Below are 11,366 nucleotides of genomic sequence, written 5' to 3' on the forward strand. Positions count from 1 at the left end.
AGATATCAGTGTCTGAGTCTGATGGTAAGTTCAGGTCACCTTTATTGTGACACAACTTCAGTACTGCTTCAGATCTCCCCAGCAAAAAGGCATATGAAAACCAATTTATTTCATTTAAAAACAGTTCAAGGTCAAAGTGCATACACTCCCCATCCCCACTTTCTTTACTATTGGTCAGCACAGACGTGTCCCTTTGTAATTGGATCCTTGGTACAGCCTTAACCCAGAGGAAGTATTGCCTCACTCAGCAATTTCAACCTATGCTCTGTATACAAGTAAATTTCTCCCCACCTATTTTCCAGGCATGAGGGAGCGTAGTCAAGAGTCCACCACATTGCTGTGGGTCTGGAGTCACGTGTAGGTCAGATCAGGTAAAGGATGCAGCTGGGATGACTGAGTGAATCCTTTCCCACAACGGCAGTTTCCCTCCCTCAAATGGACATGAATGAATCAGATGGGGGTTTTCTTTGTTGCCCTGAAAACGGTTTCATTGTTAGATTCTGAACTCCAGATTTCTGACCAAATTCCAATTCCGTCATCTGCCACAACAGGATTCAAACCTGTGAGTTTCCAGACCTGGGTTGATAGTCCAGTCACTAATGGGACTCGGCCATTGTTCTTTCAATTCCCCTGCAATGGCACGTGAATTTACTGGTGCCTCCACAGGTGGGAGGAGCTGGAGAAGCCTTCCTGCACTGAGAGCGGGGGAGTGGGCTGTCTCCAGCGTGGACCAGCTGGTGGGTCAGCAGGCTGGAAGAATCAATTAATTCCTCCTCACATTCAGAGCAGGTGAACGGCATCTTCCCTGTGTGGACCCGCTCATGTTGCTGTACGTTGCCCACAAGCCCTTCCTGCACACGGGACATGTGAATAGCCTCTCTCCCGTGTAGACCTGCTGGTGGATCAGCAGTGTAGATGACTGCACGAACCCCCTCCCGCACATGGGATACGTGAATGGCTTCTCTCCTGTGTGGACCTGCTGCTGCATCTGCAGGTTGTCCATCCACCTGAATCCCTGCCCGTACATGGAACAGGTGAATGGCCTATCCCTGGTGTGAATGCGTCTGAGAGTTTCTAGCACCGAGGGGCAAGGGAACCCTTTCTCCCAATACTCACATTTCCACGGTTTCCCAATAGGGAGAGCTTTCCTTGTGTTGCTCTGGATTTGAAATTACAGACAAAATGTGTTCACAGTCTCTCCCCACCGTGAATGGTGAGATTTTTATCCCCCAAGCTGAGTCATTAGGTTGAAGCAGTTTTCACAGTCAGCGCACTGAATCTCCCTCACTTGTGTGTCTCAGTATTCTTCCTGCCACACCAGTATCCAAAATCTCTCAAGCAAACAAAAGCAAACATTTCATCTCAATTTGAACAGTTGCTGATATTCAAGTCCCAATGAATCAAGTGTCTCTGTCAGAAGTTCTTGTGTCATTTGCTTTCAGATTTCTTTCCGCGTGTCTTCCTGCAAAAGAAATTCACAAAATATGTGATTAATGTCACTACAGTTAAATAAACATAACATAGGCGGCAATTCCTGTTTGCCAGATGCCTGCTGATCACATATTATCCAGGACACAGAAACCTGAATACCCTCATGCAGCCAGATAGCCTTGTGTGTGTATGGAGGAAAATTTCATTTAGGTAACAATTAGCTTGAACAAGCTGCCTCCAAAGGTGCTGGAAATGAAGCTGAATCAGGGACATGATAATGAAATGTCAAGGTTGCTTGAGAAAAGAAAACAGGTAAATTTGCTCAATGACTTCCTGTGGCGCTCGGGCCTGGCGACCTCCCCGGGATGTTCCTGAAACCTGGTCCTGTTCTGAAGGAGAATCCCCGGACCCGAAACACCTCCTCACATTCCTCCCGACACGAGCTGCCGGACCTGCTCAGCTTTTCCAGCGGCTCCTGTTCTTGTTCCTTCAGCCGCCGGCGCCATTCCTCTCCCACACTCAATAACACTGCCTTTGTCCTGCTACAGGACTTACATTGCACATGCGCCAGTTCATAAGGGGCGGGGTCCGAGCTCGTGACGTCACTATGCGTGCAGCGGGCGTGGCTACATGGGTCATCCAACCAATCGGAGACAACGGGCGGGGAGATCGTGTTCCTTGCCCCAAGACAACTGAAAGGTGCGGGGTTTTCAAAGATTTAACGGAGACTATTTTTGAATTTTTCAGTCTTTTTCGAAATATTATTCCAGACCTCTGGAAGGCTCAAACATTCGAAAACTTTCAAACATAAACAAAGGGATATTCACAAATGAATAAAGGTAAATTACAAAAGAAACCTCGCACAAAATATCAAAAAGTGTAGCAAAAGCTTCTGTTGGTACGCTAAAGGGAACAGAGTCACTAAGGTAAATGTTGGTCCCTCGGAAGATGAAACCGGTGACTTAAGAGGGGAACACCGAAATGGCAGAGATGCTAAGTTAATGCTTTTCCTCAGTTTTCAAGTTGGAGGACAATAGTACAATTCCTATTGGAATGGACAAGTCAGAGGCTACAGAAACAGTAAAACTTAAACAATCAACGTCGATAGGGAAAAGGTACACAGCACACTATTCGGATTGAGGGCAGACAAGTCCCCTGGGCCTGATGGCCTACATCCCAGGGTACCATATGGACTTCACTAAGGAGTTTGACAAGGTTCCCCAAGGAAGATTGGTTAGCAAGGTTAGATATCATGGAATAGAGGGAGAACTAGCCATTTGGATACAGAATCGGCTCAAAGGTAGAAAACAGAGGATGGTGGTGAAGGGTTGCTTTTCAGACTGGAGGCCTGTGATCAAGAATGGGTGCTGGGTCCAGTACTTTTTGTTTTTTATATAAATGATGTGGATGTCGATATAGGAGGTATAGTAAATAAGTCTGCAGATGACACCAAAATTGGAGGTATAATGGGCAGCAAAGATGGTTAGCTCAGAGCACAACACGATCTTAATCAGATGGGCCAATGGACTGAGGAATAGCAGATGGAGTTTAATTTAGATAAATATGAGGTGCTGCATTTCGGAAAAGCAAACCAGAGGATGACTTCTCTATTTAATGGTAAGGTCTGAGGGAATGTTCCTCAACAAAGAGATCTTGGAGTGCAAGTTCATAGTTCCTTGAAAGTAGTCACAGGTAGGCAGAATATCCAAGAAGGCATTTGGTGTGCTTTCCTTTATTGGTCAGAGTATCGAGTATAGAAGTTGGGAGGTGATGTTGCTGCTGTACAGGACATCGGTGAGGCCACTTTTGGAATTTTATGTGCAGTTCTGCTCTCTTTCCTATTGGAAGTTGTTTGTGAAACATGAAAGGGTTCAGAAAAGATTTAGAAGGACATTGCCAGGGTTGGAAGATTTGAGCTATCGGGAGAAGCTGAATAAGTTGGGGCTGTTATCCCTAGAACATCGGAGGCTACGGGGTGACCTTATATAGGTTTATAAAATCATGAGGGGCATTGATAGGATAAATAGACAAGGTCTTTTCCCTGAATTGAGGGAGTCGAGAACTAGATGGCATACATTTATAGGGTGAGAGGGGAAAGAAACATAAAAGGGACTTAAGGGACAACTTTTTAACGCAGAGCATGTGCGGTATGGAATTAGCTGCTTGAGGAAGTCGTGGAGGCTAGTATAATTACGGCACTTAAAAGGCATCTGGATGGGTATATGAATAGGAAGGGTTTAGGGGGATATGGGCCAAGTGCTAGTAAATGGAACTAGACTGTTTAGGATAACTGGTCAACATGGATGAGTTGGACTGAAGGGACTCTTTCCATGCTGTAATTCATGTGACACTGTGGAATTCTCTGCCCAAGGGAGCAGATGAGGCATTAATTATATTCAAGACACAGTTGGATGGGATATTCCATGGAGGGGAATTAAGGGTAGATGGATTAATGCAGGTAGGAGGAGCTGAGACGATGGATAGATCAGCCATCATCTGAATGAATAGTGGAGCAGGCTCGACAGGCCAAATAGTTGACTCCTGCTTCTATTATTATGAAACGATAACTCTGCATTTCCCATGGCTAACCTGTCTAATCTGCACATCCCTGGACATGATGGGCAATTCCAAATCAAGGCAGGTGAGCAATGTAGTAATGTGGAAAGTGAATGTCAGAGAACAATAGAAAGGGACAAAGGGAATAAATGTAACACCAATCAAAGCTAGATTGAAAAGATCACAAAAATTGAAACGAAAGACTGTGTCTGAATGTGTGCTGCACTGTAAGAAAAGTGAACGAATTGACTGAAGAAAATAAGTGTGATCTGAGACTCCTTACAGAGACGTGGTTTTAGGATGACAAGGATTGGATCCTGAATATTGAGGGTACGTGACATTCAAATCAAATGGGAAGTTCGGTAAAGGTAGAGGGTTGGCAATGCAAATCAAAGCACTGATAACATGGTAGTCTGATGTCAGCTTGGATTTCAGGTCCAGATTTCTCTGTCCTCTGTTGATCTCCCTGTTCCCACAGAGCTCGGTGTTGTCTGTTCTCAGTTCTGCTGGATTTCTATTGAAGCTTTGACATCCCCCGCCCACCACCCCGCCCGCCCAACCGCACCCCCTTCCCACAACCCCGCCCCGGCCTTTTACACCTTCCCGAACAATAAAACATTCAGTCGATCGAGGCCCAACCCAAAAGTTCCCAGCCTGTCAACCATCAGATAGAGTGTCAACTTGGTAGTTAATAAAACAAGTAAAGTGAAAATGATTGTCCTCAAGTTTCTCTCTGAGGTTCGCACTGCCTTCACCTGTCCAACACCCAATTCTGGATACTTGGAACTCTTGCACAATTAAATAATGAGAAGTTCAAATCCATTATGTCCAAATCACACTGCAAACACCACTCCCATCTATCCTCATGCGAAATGTGAGGCTGAAGTATATTCAATTAAATTACATTACAGTGTGGAAACAGGCCCTTCGGCTGGAAATCTGAAACAGAAACAAAAACAAAAATTGCTGGAGAACCTCAGTAGGTCTGGTAGCATCAATGGACAGACAGTACAGTCAACATTTCCGGTCCAGTGACCTCCTTTCGTTCCAGATCACGGCTGCTTCTCGCCTTCCTCACACCAAGTTCATTTAATCTATGATTGCTATGCCTGCTGACGCACACAGTCTCCTGGTGATGCAGCAAATCCATTATAAAATGTCAATCTTTGCTCATAGTCTTGTCCCTTGCGATCTCTATCATCTTCTCCAGCTCTAAACCTCTGAACGCAAGGAGCTCAGTAAATGCCCAACATTCTCATTCAAACTGACATCGAACCTCAGGGTTTCCTGATGAAGGGCTTTTGCCCGAAACATCGACTCTACTACTCCTCGGATGCTGCCTTACCTGCTGTGCTTTTCCAGCACCACACTCTAGAATCCAACTCCAGGGGTCCGAAGTCTGGAACTCAGAATAGCACAATTAGGTATCGCATATAGATGCTAAAGACGTTCAGGTCGCATGTAAGAGTAAGATTGAGGAGTGCAGCTTAACAGTCGCAGTAAACTACAAACCACCAAAATTATCATGTGAATGAGATCAGAAAGACTCACCACACGACTCCAGTCAAACATTCAAACATTACTCGAGGAAAAGCCTGGAAATGCCCCCCGCCCATTATGGCGGTGGTTCCCGCCTCGGGCAACTGTCTGTGTGGAGTTTGCACATTCTCCCCGTGTCTGCGTGGGTTTCCTCCGGGTGCTCCGGTTTCCTCCCACAATCCAAAACTGTGCAGGTTAGGTGAATTGGCCATGCTAAATTGCCCATAGTGTTAGGTGGATTAGCCAGGGGTAAATGAATGGGTCTGGGTGAGTTGATCTTCGGAGGGTTGGTGTTGGGCCGAATAGCCTGTTTCCACACTGTAGGTAATCTAATCTAATCTGTGAGAGGAATTTGTCGGAACCATCACTGTCAGTGTTGGACCGAAATTGACATCATTCTCCCTTCCGACTTCCAGACCATCAGTCCGCATGTTCCCAACTCCAGCCCATGTGTCTGTAAGCGCGCATTGCGAGTGCTCGTGGGACTCCTGCATTAAGGATGGGGTGCGCTCACATTCGCATGCCATGTTGGGTAAAATTTATGCCATGGAAGACCGTGATTTACCATCAGACCGAGCGATTATAGATTGGTCGCTGAAAAAAGTTCAAAATTAATAAACATGGAAATTTTCTGAAAGGTAGCTAGATTCAAGGAAGGGTTTTATAGACTGGAATCTAATCAAGAGATGGGGTTTGTTAACTGGCAGAATAGCACAATCAGAAGTGAGCGACAGACGCAAATTTGATCGAGGGAATCAGGATGATTACATCCAGTATAACAGAAAACTGAGTGTGTAATACAGGCTATAATTTAATTGCGGAGTTCGGGACAGCTTGTATATAGAATAACATACTCAGGAATGAATTACAAACTGGAACCTAATCAAGAGGATCGTTGTGATTTATATAGAGAATAACGTACGCAGTAGTAAATTACATCCAGGAATCTAATCGAAGCACCTTGACGCCACACCGGGTCGAATGCAGCCTTGAGGTCAAGGGCTGTCAATCTCATCTCACCTCTAGGATTAAGCTTTTTTGTCCATGTTTTTACCAAAGGCCAGAATGAGGTCAGTACCTGAGTGAGTAGCTGAGAGGATGTTATTCGATATGTTACGTAGCTTTATCGATAATCGAGAGGATAATGATAGACGATTAATCCTGAGTTGGATGTGTCCTGCTACTTGTGCACAGGCAATCTGTCAAATTTCCAGATAGTTGGGTAGATGCCAATGTTGTAACTGCACTGAAGAGCTGAGAAAACTGAATGCAGTTTGTATTACACTCGGAGCAAGTGAATGATCTCTCCCTCGTGTGAACTCATTGATGTGTCGGCAGAAGTGAATTCTTTTACACACTCTCACCAGAATGAATGTGTTGATGTATCAGCGGGTCGTGGGACTATCCGAATCCCTTTGCAAACTCTGAGCAAGTAAATAATTTATCTCAGTGTGAACTCGCTGGTGTCGCAACAAGTTGATGTCCGGCAAATTCCTTCCCACATACAGGGCCATAAACAGCCTGTCCCCAGTGTGAACTCGTTGGTGCACAGTGAGGTTAACTGACTGTGTGAAACACTTTCCACAGGAGGTTCAGCTAAACGGTATCTCCTCAGTGTGATAAGCAATTTTTTTCTGGAAGCTGGAATACACTGTGAATCCCTTTCCACATGTCGAGCAGGCAAAAGCTTATTTCCAGTGTGACTGTATCAATCAATTTCCAGCTGGACTGGGTAACTATAACCTCTTCTCATAGTCTCCACATTTACATGTTTGCATCATGGTGTTGGAGTCTTCGTGTTCGTCCAGGACAAATGATCAATGCAATGTTATGAAGTCGAAAGCATGTATTGTCAGTTTAAGATAGAGAGTGCTTTTCTCAACTTAAAGTACAGCCACAGCTGCTAGCAAAAGGTCGGGCTGTTTCAAATGTAGCAATTGGCTGTTAAATGGATACCTGAGTTCTGTTTGATGTTTTGACAACAATTCAAATTTAATTAATTTAAGCTATGCCCAGGATACCAGAAGACAATGAGATTTGAATTTTATTGTTTTGATCCCTGGAAATCAATCTAATAAGAATTTAATGTGTCCTATGGTGGAATATAAACCCGGCATTTTGAAAGTTAGTGGGAGAGCAACTGCCGATCTAATACCTTACTCTCAGAGAAAATGAAAACACTCTCCATCAAAGGTACCTGAAACATACAGTAAAAAGAAGAGCACCCAGGAAGATCAGCAGCTAGAAAAGTGAAAACATCAATGAAGAGGAGACTGTGTGGCCTTGAGATTAAGTTAATGTAACGTTTAATAAATATGTTATTAGAATAGCATATTAAGTTGCATCGAGTTGGGGTCAGGTAGTATGTAGTTAAAGAAAGGGGGTGTTGGATTTGTGAACAGGTTTTGTTTAGTGTTCACTATGAGAGTTAGAAAAATATTTTCTTTAAATAGTGGAATTTAGGAATTCTGTCACTCACATTTTAACAGATTATGAGGCACGATGAGCTTTTCTGGGCGGTTAGTTTAATTAACAGGGTTTGATCTCCATGACGTAACAATAAGTATTATTCTTACTCACACACGGACTTATGGATTATGATTCTTATTTTCATATGTAAATTTTCTCCCTAAAATCCTGTGAGGGAGTTTTACAGAAGTTATTCCTGTCAGTTCATGATGGAAATTCTGAATAGATACTTCTGGTTTCCCTGAAACATTGTGTCCTCTTGTTGACCAAAGCTGGAAATTCCTGTCTCAGGAGACAGTGGTTTTGTCTCAATGTAACTGGTCTAGTCCGAGCCAAACCTGGTTAATGTTCTGTGAGAGGTGTTCAAATCTCACCAGGCCAGATAGGGGTGTTCAGTTAAGTCATTAAAAATCTGGACTGTCAATTATTGTAAGATACCATTGGGCTCACCTTTCTCCGGTTAGACTTACATGTGACTCCACTGTGGTTGACCCCTCACCGCCCTCCAGACAACAAGGGATGGAAAATAAACACGCGCCGGTTCAGAGATGAATACATATCTCTTTTATGCTTCAGCTCTTGTGTGACTGACCGCATGTCCTGCCCAATAGAAAGTGGGGCAGCTCGGGACGACATTCTGGAATTGGCGGGACACCGAGCCAATCAGAGTGAACAAAAGGCAGCGCCGAGTTGATAATGGAGCATGCGCAGTGGGGGTGTCTGAGCTGGTGGAATTGAAAAGTGAGAGACAGAGCTGGAGGGAGGGACTGGATGGGTTTAGGAACAACCTGCTGGGAAGTGTTTGTATTCGAGTTAGTACTGAACTCTGGGAAATTCTTTTAACGGGGTTAGAGTGGAAGAATTTCCCCACAACAATCTCAGCAGAACGTTTGTCTCTTCTGCACTGAGAAGGAGAGGCTTCGGAGCGGCTGATTCTTGAAGGTCAGTGAGCTGCAATTCTCTCTCTCTCTGTCTCTCCCTCTCTCTAAAGAAACAAAAACATGTATCTGCAGGAGGACAGTGTGTGTCTGAGAGCGGAGTTTGTCGGTGATGATTCTTCATACACTCTGATCTTGATCTTCTTGAAGTGAGGACCTGTCAGTTATTCCTGTGATGGAGATGGAGGAAACTGTCTGTAAGTATCCCACTGCTCTCACTATCTCGACTCTCATTGAGGGCTGAGTCTTGTGGAGGGCCAGAACACGCCCTTTCCCCGAAGGACATTTGTCAGCTCGTTGAGTTTTTCATGACAATCTGGTAATGTTTCACCGTCAGTATTTGAGTGACTTTCACACAAATTGCTGGATTCAAAGAACTCCATGGTGACCCAATGGTTAGCACTGCTGCCTCTCAGCTCTGGGGACCTCAGTTTGATTCCAGACTCGGGTGATTGCGTGGAGCTTGCACTTTCTTCATATGTCTGTGTGGTTTCCTCTCGGTGCTCCTGTTTCCTCCCACAGTTCAATGACATATAGGTTAGGTGGGTTGGCCATGCTAAATTGCCCATAATGTGTAGGCTGGGTGGGTAAGCCATGGGGAATGCAGTCACACTGGAGATAAGACATTCATCTGCTGTTTGTGGGAAGGGATTCAATCAATCACCCGTCCTTGAGAAACAAGAATGCACTCAGTGGGGAGAGGCCATTCATCTGCCCTGAGTGTGGGAAGAGATTCAGTGACTCATCCTACCTGCTGACGCACCAGTGAGATCACACTGGGGAGAGGCCATTCCCCTGCTCTGCGTGTAACAAGGCTTTCTCTGTTATCAACCTCTCGGCACACCAACTGGTTAACACTGAGAGACCTTTCAAATGCTCACATTGAGAGAAAAGCTTTAAACACAGACATGAAATGCTGATACATGAGTACGTTCACACTGGGGAGAGGCCAATTCCCTCTCTGTGTGTGGGAAACCTTCTGAATCCCCAACGAATACACACTGGAAAGAAGCTGTTACCTGCTGCTTTTCTGGGAATGGATTTACTCAGTCATCCCACCTTCTGAGTTCACACCTGACTCAGGCAGCTGTGTGCTGCTGTTCTCAGTAAAATTCTGATGGATCCCCCCCCCCCCCCCCCCCAGGAAACAGATGCAGTGGAACAGGGAAATGTGGCGCTTGTGATGTCACATGGTTAGGCCAGCAGAAGGCAGCATGGTCTTACTGTACTTATCAGAGAGAGAGAAACTCTAACTTTGAAAGAATGAATTATAAACGTGATGAATCAAAGTTTGTCTCATTGCAGGCAGAACTGGGCACACACCAACACGCACAGGCACAAAATCAGATTCACAGACAGCTATAAAGAAACTTTCAGACACACGCTTCAGGGACAATGTGTGCTACTGCAGACACTTTATCATTCATACACAGACAGACACACTCAAACTTCCCTCCGATATAATCTGTGTCCCATTGCTTGCAGAGATAGTCACATCAGCACAGAAAAACAGACATTTACACAGAGATGGAAGCGCAATACAATCAGAGTGAGACACAGAATCACTGACTTCTACAAACATGTCCAGAGATATACTCAGACAATGTTGTGTTCAGCTGTATGAAAATCCTTGTTTCCTTGTGAAATAAATTTGTGTCCTTTGGGTGCAGAAGCCTGTGTTTTGTTGTCTAAATGAAAGTGTGTTGTGGCTGCTGCTGGTTTGAAACTGTAGCTTTGTCTCTGTGTGGATTTTAAGTCTGTAATCTGTGTGTGAGGTGAGGAGATGGGGGAAGGAGGAGTAGGACAGACAGACAGATAGTTTGGACTAAACTATTGAGCTGCTGCTTTCTCTCACCCCACTCCCGCTTCCTCTTAACTCACAAATTGCAATGCTCCATCCCTGGAGGAGGTATACTCTCGGTAGAAGAGCTGAGTTTTGGGCCCAGAAGGATCTTTAAGTCATGGACCTGAAGGTATTTAAAGCAGGTCCTGTCAGCCAGAGTTACCTTTGCCATGTGGATGGAGCAGGAGGTGAGTATCAAAGGGTTTCTGTGTGTGTGTGTGTGTGTGTGTGGGAATGAGTGTGGGTACTGTTAGAGTCTTAGTGTCAGTTTTGATCGATTAACCCCCGTCCATCACCCCCACACCGTCCCTGAACCAGCCAGACTGACGTTGATTCTAGGAGCAGGGCCTGTCTCTCATGGATGAGCGGGAGTGTATGAAACCATAGAGAAAGCTGGGACCCACGGGAATTGTATCCCTTCCTCAGTCTCTCTATGTTTTTCCGTAACTTCTGTTTTTCTGACTTTTCTCTCTTTTCTCGCTCACTCTGTGTCTCTCTTTCTTCTTGTCTTCCACTCCCATCCGTCTGTCCCATGGGTTCAGGAACATAATTGTTTGAAGTTTGCGTCACCTACTGACCCTGATCACTCC

At 44.9% G+C, this 11,366-nt stretch overlaps 2 long non-coding RNA genes across 2 annotated transcripts in view; both read right to left on the reverse strand.

Annotated features, from left to right (window-relative positions):
- LOC122548224 overlaps window positions 1-1,987 on the reverse strand; it is a 36,974-nt gene extending 34,987 nt beyond the window's left edge. Inside the window, exon 1 of the long non-coding RNA XR_006311192.1 lies at window positions 1,788-1,987. This is a non-coding gene — a long non-coding RNA (uncharacterized LOC122548224). The remainder of the gene's footprint in view (window positions 1-1,787) is intronic.
- Window positions 25-1,730, reverse strand: LOC122548226. The gene is made up of 2 exons (XR_006311193.1): window positions 1,117-1,730; window positions 25-475 (listed from the first exon to the last, which is right to left on the reverse strand). It is a non-coding gene; the product is annotated as an uncharacterized LOC122548226 (long non-coding RNA).
- Window positions 1,988-11,366: the final 9,379 nt, after the last annotated feature.

The sequence above is a fragment of the Chiloscyllium plagiosum genome, unplaced genomic scaffold, assembly GCF_004010195.1.
Source record: "Chiloscyllium plagiosum isolate BGI_BamShark_2017 unplaced genomic scaffold, ASM401019v2 scaf_74, whole genome shotgun sequence".
In the NCBI taxonomy this organism is placed as follows: domain Eukaryota; kingdom Metazoa; phylum Chordata; class Chondrichthyes; order Orectolobiformes; family Hemiscylliidae; genus Chiloscyllium; species Chiloscyllium plagiosum.